Below are 12,877 nucleotides of genomic sequence, written 5' to 3' on the forward strand. Positions count from 1 at the left end.
TCATTTATTGCAGCTACTCTTTCGGGGTCAATTTTCACCCCTTCTTTGGATACTATGTGTCCCAAGAGCTTCCCTTCTTTAATTGCAAAGTGACATTTCTTCGGATTGAGGGAAATTCCATATTCCAGGGCTTTCTTGAATATCTTCTCAAGGTGACTGCAATGGTCTTCAGCCCTTTTTGAATAGGTCGTTAAATCATCTTGATACACTACCATTATTACATCAATCAATTCTGCAAATGCTACATCCATTGCCCTCTGAAATGTTGCTCCTGCATTTGTTAATCCAAATGGCATTCTTGCATACACATATGTGCCCCATGGTGTTGTGAAAGTTGTCTTATATTGTTCAACTTCTTTAACTTTCACCTGATTATACCCCGAGAATCCATCCATCATGGACAATAAATCACTCCAGTTACTTTCTGCAACATATTATCCATGTTTGGCAAAGGATAATTATCTTTTAATGATGATATGTTCAGATTTCTGAAGTCCACACATAGTCTTATGCCCCCATTTTTCTTTCTGACAGGCACTAGGTTTGAAACTCAGGTAGAATATCTACAAGGTTTGATTATCCTTGCATCTTTCATCTTTATTATTTCCTCTTTCATTTTAGGTAGTAAAGTCATATTTATAGGTCTTTTTTTGTTTGAATGGTTTAGCATCAGGTTTGAGAGGTATCTCATGTTGGAAAAGATCTTCATTGTATGCTTTTAGGTCATCATAAGACCATGCAAATACATGCTTATATTTTCTAAGTAACCTTACTAACTGCTGCTTCATTTCAGGGGTCAATTTATTACCAATAAAAACATGCCTTGGTGATTCTTTTCTTCCCAAATCAATCTGCTCAACATCAGTCTCTTTGACTGAGGCTCCTTTGATCTCGACTTTGTCCTGTATGTTGAAAGCTCTTTCTAATGCGACTAATCCTCTATGTATCTTATTAGATTTTAACTGTATGATTTCTTGTCCCAACAAAGTCTCCTTCTCATTTGTCATCTCTACAAAGTTATTAAAATTGATAGCTTGTGCTTGGTAGTGATCCACACAGTGCAAAAACTTTAACAAATCGTTGTCATCATGAAAAACTTGCCAGTTGTACAAATTATCCGGAACAGAAGGCCTGACTTTTATTTCCATTTCTGAGACTCCATTCAGTGTTATATCATTCTCCTTCAAAGCAACATTGGCCAAGAAGTCAAGCATGATGTTCTTTGATCTGTCAATCCATTTTATTTAGAAAGCATCAAATAGTTCTATGGTATCCCATACAGCATCCCTGTATTGTTTCAACCTGAGATGTTTGGAGGCATATTTTTGTTTGATTTGAGATATTACTAGTTTTGAGTCTCCAAAGACACTGAGCAATTTGATTCCATGCTTGGTAGCCACATTTAGTCCAGTGAGTAAAGCTTCGTATTCTGCAATATTATTTGTACACTCAAACATCAGTTTAAAAGAATATTTGAATGTCTCTCCATTTGGTGAAATAAATATGATCCCAACCCCACTTCCTTCCTTGTTGCATGATCCATCAAAGTACATCTTCCATACTTGATCTTTACTCTCCTTGACTGTAGACTCTATTGGGGTCAATCCTCTCAATTTTGTTTTTCGTCAACTCTACTTTGAAGTTGTCCATATCTGACTGGATGAAACATACCGAATCAACAGGTTCTGCCTCTTCGATGATGTATTTAGAGTGAGGTTCTCTCTCAATTCTTACCTCCTGTCCATTTACTGGTATAGTAGCATATGATAAGTCTAGCTAGACATGGCCTCCTATCAGATTCGACCATTGTCTTGACAATAACATACCATAGTTAGGAGGGACATCAACCACAGTGATGTCCGTTTTATAAGATGCTTCTGGACATGCTGCCAATTTGAATTTAACATCCTTCATGATACCAACTACTGGGATGGAACGGTTATATATGGCATAGAATTTACCAAAATTTGTGTCCACTGACATTCCACGTTCCCTCATGACTCCTACTGGCATAACATTTATAGCAGCTCCTGAGTCAATCATGCAATTTTTTATCATCTTGTTATTGATCATTAGGGTTACATAAAATGGGTCTACTTGAGAGGGATATTTTGTTATTGCTGACCCCAAATATATGGTTGGAACAGGGTTATCATTATTTTGGCTATTTTGTTTATGTTCTTTGGTCTCTTCCTTAGATACATCATCGATCACCTTCAAGGTTTTTTCTCGATATTCCGGGAACTTCATCATCTCAAGTAGTGGGACATAGACCTTCATCTGTGTCAAGGTGTTGGCAATATCAAATGATGTTGTAGTAGGCAGTACTGAAGTGTCCATCATCCCATCCTTATCACCCTTTTGCATCCTAGAAACTTGCAACTCCTTTTCCTTAATTAACTTTGTGTTTTCTCCCTGGGTTCTACTCGGCTTAGTTATCAATTTAGATGTTTTATTAATCTCCTTCATGAACATGCCTGATGGTTTGCCTTGCTCAGGGTTTATAGTTCTGTTTCTTAGCATATAAGTCCTTTTGGCTTGTTCAACAATGGCTGTAGTAATCCTCTCTCGTTCTTCTTTAGTAGGGATCCTTAGCCTGACTTGATTTTCCTCATCTGAGAATACTTATTGCATACAACACTGCTAATTAATTCGCCTAGAATTTACATCATTTCCTTCACTCCCCTCAAATGAGTCACAGTCCTCAAAGGATAGTAAGTTTATCACATGATCATCTGCATATTATTCACATTCTTCCTCTCTTCCCTGCAACTTCATTGCCACCGCACACTGGTAAGGAGAATGAGGCATATCACATGCTAAGCACCACATATCTTCATCAACCACCTAGTTCACCACTCTTCTCAAAGGATCTGGTATTTGGTTACCTTCTTTCGGGTTCTTGTCCACTGGTTTTCCGTCTTTCCATGCGGTATTATAAGGCATATCATGCAATATGGGCCTATCATGGTGATAAAACCGTTGTTTCTCTGTGTTTATTCACTCTGACAAACAAATCCTTGAGAACATTCAACACCTTGTCCAACTTGTCATCGTCCTTTTTTTGTTTAGGGGCCTTTGGAGTGAACAACCTTGCATCCTCCCTTCTTCCTATAGTTCCAGTTGCTTTTCTATTATTCTCTATAGTTATGGCTGCTTTCATGACTCCTTGAAGGGTTGTAGGATTCTTTGTCCTGAGCTCATAGTTAGTTTTACTGTCAAAAGCATTCATGTAGTGCAAAATGCTAACTTCAGGAACCGGTTTTATTCTATTAGGGATTTTATTCATAACTCTATTAAATCTCTTATTGAAATCAGCCACTGCTTCATTTGTATCCTTCTTGATGCTTATGATCTCATGTCAGGCAAACTCTGGGCTGTTGTGGTCTCCATATTGTTCAAGAAAAAGTCTTTTGAATTCTGTAAGGCTGTTTACTGAAAAATCTGGCAGTGCTCTGAACCAGTCTCGAGTGTCCTCTGTCAATGACTGCATGAACAACTTCATCTTGACATCCTCATATGGGAGACAAAAATCCTCCATAACTGTGTCAAAAGCTTTGCAATGTGCTTCCCCTGAGATGGCATTACTCCCAGTGAACTTTGGTATTGCAGTCCTAATTTCATTAGCGATAGGATGAGGATACACCATCATCCCTGAAAAGTCAAACTGCCTGATGTGTTCTGTATTCATCAGCCCGTATCCACCTTGGAAAAAGTTTCCATAGTTTGGTCTCACATTTTTATTACCAGGAGGAAATTGGTTTTGTGGTTGAAAGTGGTTTTCATATGTAAAGGCATTGAACTGGTTATGCTAATACTCAGGAGGTAAATTGGGGTATGGGAAGTTGTTGGGGTGGTTGTGTTGGTGCTCAGGAGGTATATTATTATATGGGAAGTCATTCGGCCTAAAATCATATAAAGGGTTTTCAGATACTCTGTAGGTGCTGATTTTTGCACCAGTCTTATCTGTGTTGCTTCTTCCTCTATTTGATCCTTGGGCCGCACGTTCACTTCTCGCTCTATATCTCTCCAAGTCATGATTAATATCATCTTCATTGATATTTATACCCAATTTAGCACATAATTCTACACACTCTTGTACTCTTCCATCATCTCTCATCTCAATGGTTGCTTCAATCATTTGTTTCATCAAGTCTACCATACGGTCTGATGCATCCACCTTGCTCAAGCCTGAGGAGCTTGAAGCCCCTGCCCTTGAATTTGGACAATGATTCTCAAAGCCAGGAGGGTATTTCCCTTTCCATGCTCTATCCACAGCTGCCAAATCCTCATCCCTGGGGTATGTGGGAACTGTATAATTCTGTTTACTCAAGGCTGGATGTGAATGGTTTTCAGAATAGTGCTAATTATACTTCCCATTCATAAAGTCATTTTTAGGTTCCATCGGACTATCTATTGATTTCTCCTTTGGATTTCTTTTACTTTTCTTCTGATCAAAGTTTAATTGGACTATGGGGTGGCCTTGTGTTATTGACCTCCTTCCGTACATAAAATTTCTTATTTTAGAGTCGCCACCTTTCTTCTCGAAAGGAATTTGTATTTTGTATATGAGTTCCTTCCCACAACAGAGCACCTTTTAAATGAATCTCCCCAGCAGAGTCGCCAATCTATTGGGTCTCAAATCAACAGATTGGATAGGTTCTAAGGAAATGCCAACTCCTATGCTCAAACCTTCCAATTGACTTGGCCAACTTATAGAGTGAACCTATTTGGTTACTAACTCTCTCACTTTAGGCTCTACAGGACCTAGGCGGGTATACCTACTCACTAGTTGTTCCTTCAACTAACGCTTTTTATAGCAGATTTAGTGTCTTGATCTGACTTCCTCCTATCTCAGAATGGCATAAGCTCCTAGAATGGAGATATAGCAGACGAGTTCAAGATTGTTGTTGTAGAAGCTATTTGATCTCTGTGCCTGAAATATATATATATATATATATATACACTATTGCTAATTTATTCCAGAATTCCTACTCAGCTACTCCTATTACTTTTAATGTGTAAGTATGAATTGATGAGTTGTATTTTATAGATGACCAGTGCCTTTCTTTGTTGTTTGGGCTACAGAGTCTTTATATCTCTTTAGGACTTATTGTGTAAACTTATGAGACAATTTTTAAACCCACCCCCTCTCGATGAGTTTGTCAGTTACTGTTTCTTATGAGATCTACTTCAATGTCTATATTGTAAACCGCCTGAATGAATTTAATTCCAACCTTAAGAGACCATCCAAGGAAGAAATACAAGGAACAATTACAATTTGCAAGTAAATCCTTTTTGATCCAAATCTACAATATGAAACACAAAATTTTACTAGAAGAACACAAATAACCTTATCTCCTTTAGATAATATCATAAGCAACTGCCTGCAGAAAAATGCAGTAATCCGCAACACATATGCAAAAGAAAAAATAACTGATTATATTATATATATTCGCCAAAATAGTACAGTGGTAAGCCTGAGACTATAATCTACTCCTTTGTCTCATGATCCTCCATATTACAAAAGCTCCCTCCTTTATATGAGAGTATACATTATCACCAAGCGTTGTGGCTTTTCAACAGATAACCGTTAACTAACACTTTTGTCTCGAACATTACTTCGACTAGGTATTTTCTCCCTTCATTGAAATGCTGTATTCGGTCACTATGGTTGTCTCCTCACCGATACCTATCTGATATCCATTGGGTTTTTATGTCGAAGAAACCTTGGGCTTCAGTGACCTCCTTTATTTTTCCACCGAAATACCTCTTCCATCGATATCACTATGCCCCGTCGATGAATGGATCTATTGTCTCACTAAAGCCTTTCTTTATCCTCTCTTGTCGTCTTCTACCAATAAAGTTGTATCGGCAAAACAACGCATATCAGAGACATGCCTTTTAGCCTCCTCAAAACTCATATCCTTATCAATATCTTTTATCAATGTAGCTTCCTTCTTTTTGATCGATATCATTCTTTCGATAAGAACGCTTCTTTTGGTAAGTTTCCTTCTTGTTGCACCAATGGTATTATTTCCTTGGAAGCCTTTTCCTGTCGATAAAAACCATCTCTGCTTTCTTTGATATCCTCTTTCGGTGGAATCATTTCTTTCGATGAGTCCTTTTTAGAGTTCATCGGTGTTCCCTTTCCTTCGATACCCTTTTTATATCAATGAGACATCACTGGGTCTCATCGATACTATTTGAATTTTGGATATTTCTATAGAATGCTATTAGACTTGTTCGATAACTTATGGGTTATTACGGTATCAATGAAAATGATGATTTCTTCCAAAGGTAGATGGCTTCTATTATTTAATTTCTCAAATCAAGACATTTTACTTAATTCAGATTTGATGCTCAACAGGTTCATCAGATGGTAGTATATTAGTTTGGATGCATGTTATGCAATGATTTATGTTTTGGTTATAAGAAAAAATAATTTTGGTTGTTATCTACATGCTCAATACATCAGTTGGATGATGTTTGAGTTAAGTCTCACATTTGGTTGTTTGAGGAAATTAGTGAAGTACAAAACAATTTGTTTCTCTATAACTATGGACTAGTAATTTGCTTTGCATTTTGTTGCATTGCTTGATTTGAGTGTGTGGCTCTAGAGTTAAGCTAAGAAGTGTGTAAGGTTTCCCTCTACCAGTTTTCATAACATTCACATTGATACAGAAAAATTTATGAGGGTTTTCACACTAGATCATAGTTTGTCAAGGCAAGGCGATTCTATTGGTTCACTAGAATTCTCTGCATTCTAGAACAATCATTTGTATGACCTTGCGGTTTTGGGAATATGATAAGGATGGTTTATTAGATCAGTGGTATGAATCTCAAGTGTGTTGGTGCTCTGGTGCATAGTATTTATCATGTTGATATCATATAGTGTCAAGTCTGCATGGTGTTTACAAGTTCAGTAATGTTGTTCTTTTGCACCAACACTTGATGATTGATTACTTTAGGAGATTTTTGTAGAAAGGTTGTAGATGGTCTTTAGTGCCCTTAAGTTGGTCCCCATAATTTTTTCAGTCTCTCTCTAATTGTAAGAAGAAAAAAAGTTAGCAATTTTGACAATGGTGTTTATATTTGAACCGACAAGGTATATTCCTTCAATTGTGATTGATCCTGACCTATTTCATTAGCTTTGAAGGATGTGTTATGACATGGAAAGAGTTCAGTTAAGTCTTTGGTTTATCCACTACCTATTTGGATGATGATGATGAATGCATTTGAGGCCAACCTATATTTTATTGCATGTATCATTTGTTGGGTCCTAATTGAGCCAACATAATTGTTGTTATGGGATGTTGTAAAATATATACAAGGAAGGTTAAATCATCTGTGAAGATGTGAGAGTTGATGTAAAGAGTTGTTATGTGTGAAATAATTCAGTGATACATCAGATGATGATGATGAAGTGTGTGAAATCTTTGTGATAGAGTATTTGGGCTACAAAGAGGATTATACTATCAACATTTGTTAGATGTCTCTTTCACAACAGTTGAGATAATGTTTCTTATTGTAATTTCATTATATTTTGCCTTGGAGAAGTGATCTTCAATTTGCATGTCCATTGTATCTTTCCCTAGGGTAGTGTGCCTCGACCTGTAAGTCCATTCAGGAAGCAATGAGCTTCCATGGCAATGAACCTAAAACAAACATTGTAATACTTGTTTCATGAATTCCAAGTTGATTCTCACCATGGTGTTTCCCTCCTTGAGTTTTCCACATAAAAATATTGGTGTTCTTGTGTGGTGTTATGTTATGTTGTGTTTCATATATTGTGAGTTGGTCCTCACAATCATTAATGAATGGTTAAGTTTTAGTTTATGTTGATTCACCCCCCTCTCACATCCAAGTGTGTTCAACACAAATCCTAGCTTTAGCATAAATGAAAAACTAATGATCATTAAAACATCTAATCAAAAAGAAAATTATTGACATATGCTAAGCATAATCTCCACCTTGAAAGAATGTTAGATCTAAATGAGATTGTGAGGGACACGAGGCCAATTGCCTAATAATATCATATTCTAGGAAAATGGCTCAAGTCTAAAATGTTTGAAGATTCTATGGATCTAGGACCAAACATCCTAAGCTTTGGGACAAAACTAGAAGAGACTCAACACATTTAAAAGGGCATTGAGGATCAATAATGCCCAAATGGGATAATTTAGAGCCAGTGGAGAGACCTTGAAATAGAAGATGCTAGGCAATGTGATCCCATTTAGGATATATCACTACCAACCATTTGTTGTAGAACCTATGTTGCCAAATTGACACCAATGACTACAAATGCTACCATTGATTCAAGGTGGGTACTATGGGAAAATGTGAGGAAAGCCAACGATACCCATAATGAGGCTTGTAATTCTTAAAAGTAGTATCTAGATACAATTTCCACTCTTTCTACCAGGTTTTGCATGATCTAATACCAATTTTGTGAACCGTAAAAGATGTGATGGATTTTATAATTGACTCAAAGGTTTCTCTATCCTATATAGAAATTTGAAATTGAGCCTTGACTTCATTCCAAGAAAAGAGATTCCTAGTATATTGGAGAATATATATAGGGGTGTTTTGATCCCCTTTTTAAAAATTCTTAGAAGACGAACCAAAGGTGTCTTTGAAAGGTGATGATTCTATCACTAAAATGTAGTATATCCAAATATTTTATTAGTTCATGGAAAGACTAGTACAAAAACTAGAACCATTCCAAAAAAGCCAAGAGAATGTATCATCTTGCACAAATTAATATCCTTCGTTTTCTTATAAGATTCAATGTCACCAAAGGAAAATGAATCTAAGGATGCAAAAATAGGTATGTGATTTGTAAAAATAATGGCATCAATAAGGTAAATGACATCTGGAATAGAAAATGAAGGTGTAACCTTATCTCATAAAGTAAACTATCTAGATATGCCACTAGAAAGGTGGGAATGTGTCATTATCCTCCACACAAGGATTTTAGTCATCTTGATTCATGAATACAAATAAAATAAATTCCTTTAGGATGATGGGAAAGCATAAAGAGTATCCATTAAAGAAGAGAGTCTAGATAAACATGAAAGCAACTCACTCATGGATCGTGTATCATCATCAAAGTGAAAAAAGGATATAATATCATCAAGGATCAAAGGAGAAGGAACAATGATGTGTTAAAATACTTTATAATCCTTGACATATGCATGAAGATAATCTCAAGATAAAGGCTAATAAGGATTGTTGTGAATGGTATAGAAATCAATGAATAATGAAAGACATGATTGATAAAACAAAACTGAAAAACCATGCAACACTAAGTAATTGTAGATTTAAAATGAAGGAAAACCACGATTTGAAATGTCATATTTGAAAGAGGAATCTAGGACAAACCCTTTGGAAAAACCATAGGGGATGTGAGATCAGTCGACTTCACTAACATATGTGAGAAAATAATGCAATACAACATAAATATCTAGGTTTAATTAATTACGAATAAACAATATAATAAATGCAAAACACCTACATATCAGAGTTGAGTAAGAAACTAGATACACAAACATGTTCATAACTAAGTGCTAAAATTGGCAAATAGGATAGGTGTACTTAACTCTAGGACTTAAATGAAGAATATTCAATTACAATTTATGCTTTTTTTAATTGGTCCGCACATCCAACAATCAAACCTATATTAGACAACACGATAAACTATAAACTTTAGGCCATTTGCACAACTATAAATCTAATCCTTCATCTCTAAATTTACACCTTTTTCATATTCGACCTTCTACTATAGATTTAAACCTATGGGCAAATTTATGCAAAGTTGTGTTTGCCTCTAATATTTGAATATGATGATGTTAATAGATACCATTAGAGTTTTTTATGCTAGGCATGAGAGGTGACTTAGTTCTCTCCTTTTGTCTTAGTTGAACCCTTGTATTGATTCAACATTTTTTGACAAGTTCAAAGACATTTTAAGAAACCATGCAATTGTCTTATCTCTTCATATTGTTGCGGATGCTAATGTAGCGAATAATATAATGGCATATCATGATGTCATAAGATAATTACTAGATATCACCCTCATAAGTAAACAAATTAGGTTGTTTCATTTATTCAACACCCTTGTATGTGAATTTGAATACTTGCATATAGTTGAATTTGAAATTAAAAGTTTACAAGTTAAATCCACAACTACGAATCCAAATTAGGTTTGAATTTACATATCTGGATCTAAACTAGGTTCAAATCTACAATTGAAAATTCAAAATGAGTCAACAAATAAGAAGAATTCATTTTGAATATCCTTGGGATGTGTAAAATCAGATTCAATAAGGATCATGTTAGTTACTGACTTTCAAATGTACATAATTGTACACCAACCATTGCATGTTGCATATATAAGTCGAGTCCAAAACAAATGAGAAAAGTGCAAGGTATGAGTTCTTCACCTTTACAATTATATTATTTCTTTTTTAATTTCAGTTATATTATTTTTTATTTTTCTTTAAAAAATAAAATTATTTTAATTCTATTGGTTAGGATAAAAAAAATTATTTCATTTTTCATTTTTATTATTTAAAATGTACTAAAATATTGGTTAAAGTTAGTTTTTTATCACAAACTCAACATTTATCAAACTACATATTGTTAGGAAAGGTGACAGTAACCTTGCATTCCTATGTCATTCTCATGTGTATCTACATTCCTTGGAAAGAGTTCTAGGGGAGATAAGAGAAAAAAAATTAATATTTATTTCCTATGACAAATTGTAGTTAGATTTCAAAAAGATGAACACATGCTAGTGACTTTTTTTTTATATTGCTAATTGTTTACAAATATTTTGCTCATGTGAGCATCAACATGAGACCATTACAAGCTCTTGTGAATACAACCATGAGACTAATATTAGCTCATTTTGAGAAACCATACTAGAATCAACTTATGGAAGACCAAGGGTCACAATTTAGAACTCCACTTATTATAAACCACCTCCACACTAGAAGCCGACTATGGAAGACTATGAGTCACAATTCAAAATTCCACATTAGATGTCCCTTTCGGATTTGAACTTGGATATCCACAATAAGAACTCAATGCGCTAACTAATTAAGCTCAACCCCTTGGACATGTCAATGACAATTACATAGCACAATGAGAGAACATTCTTCTTAGGCATCTTCTTTGAGAAGATGAAAAGTCATGAGTTGAGTGCCCAAGTTTGAAGGATGAAAGCTTGTTCTATTATGTAATCAAAAGATTCATCAAGAAGTTACAAAGCATCTTGGAAAGAAAAGAGTTGATTGGTTATGGGCTAGGTTTCCATGTTGGAGTTGAATGTGAACTCCCCACACCTGAGGTCACATACAAAACAAAAATAACATTCCACAAGAGAGATTGACAAGAATCACTTGTTTGATTATGGATGCTTGCATGATTGGTTGAATATGAAATGCATATAGGATGTCTTTCTTATAAAGACAAGATTCAGGGATAGGATTAGACAAGATTGTGACATGTGTATTAATCCTATGTTATGAGACAACTAACTTGATGATTATTAAATGACCTAGGACACTAAAATTATATGACAACTAACTCCTCCTAGAAATATTCCCTAGGAACTAATTAAGCCTAAGTATGTGAATAAAATACACTAATGGACTATATAGGTAAAACACCTTATTCATATCAACAAGAGCCATGCAAATTTTCTTATTTTACTACTATGTTTATTGGTTGTCTATTGTCCTAGTCGTGAGTTTTTGCAAGTGGGTTTTTGCCTCTTGTTTCAAGTTACCACAATGATTAAGTTTCTATAAATTAGAGTCATTAGATGGTAGTTTTATGTTGAGTTTCACAATCAGTTGCAAGTATCCAAATGCTACCTAATTCATCAAGGGATAGTAGTGAGGTGTACTTTTGTTTCTCATTGTTGAAGATTATTAATATACTTGTCCTTTGTCTTGTGTGAAGCTTTTTTTTTATAGTGTTATCTTTAATTGCTGATTTTTACATTATTGTTGAATGTGCAACCACATATATTTCAATTGATTAATTTAATTTTCAAATTTATAAACAAAATTATAAATTAATATTGCACTTTAATTTCACCTTGTTTTCAACACATCTCTAATAATTAAATACAAAAATCAACAACAATAAAGCTTGCAAATCTTAATTTACAAGAAATCCACTTTAATAATTACTATATTTTATAAATAAAATTCATATAGAGAGCGCCTAGAGGTATCAAATTTAAAAAATCTTTACCTTTAATTAATTTCACATGGTTCAGAATTTAGTCTTATTTTAGAACATGAAATGATTTGCCTTAGAAAAAATAGAAGTTTCCTTTAAATCTAGATTTAAAAATATAATTTTTAAAATTAGAAGTTTATTTTAAATCTAGATTTTAAAATATAATTTTTAAAACTAGAAGTTTATTTTAAATCTAAATTTAAAAATATAAATTTTTATAATTTAGTCTCATTTTAGAATATGAAATGATTTACATGAAAACAAAATAGATTTTTTTTTGGCATTTAAGAAATAATAATAATAATAAGTTATTTTTATTTTGGATTTGTTTCTTTAAAATCTAAATTTAAAAAAAATAAAAATTGCATTTAATAAATAATAATAATAATTTTTTTAACTTATTTTAAAATTATCCGCTAGTCATTAGTGTGAATAAATGAAATTAAAGTGATATAGTATCTATATATAAATTAATGAACATGTTTCATAAACTATCTTGACAGTCGGAAATATGTAAATTTTTGATAGCAACTACTAAGCTTCTTAGCGTTTTCACATTGACTATGTCATCCGCATTCAAGCGAATTTCTTAACTCAAAATTATGAATTGTGAAAATCTGAT

Source organism: Cryptomeria japonica, chromosome 2 (genome assembly GCF_030272615.1).
Source record: "Cryptomeria japonica chromosome 2, Sugi_1.0, whole genome shotgun sequence".
Classification (NCBI taxonomy): domain Eukaryota; kingdom Viridiplantae; phylum Streptophyta; class Pinopsida; order Cupressales; family Cupressaceae; genus Cryptomeria; species Cryptomeria japonica.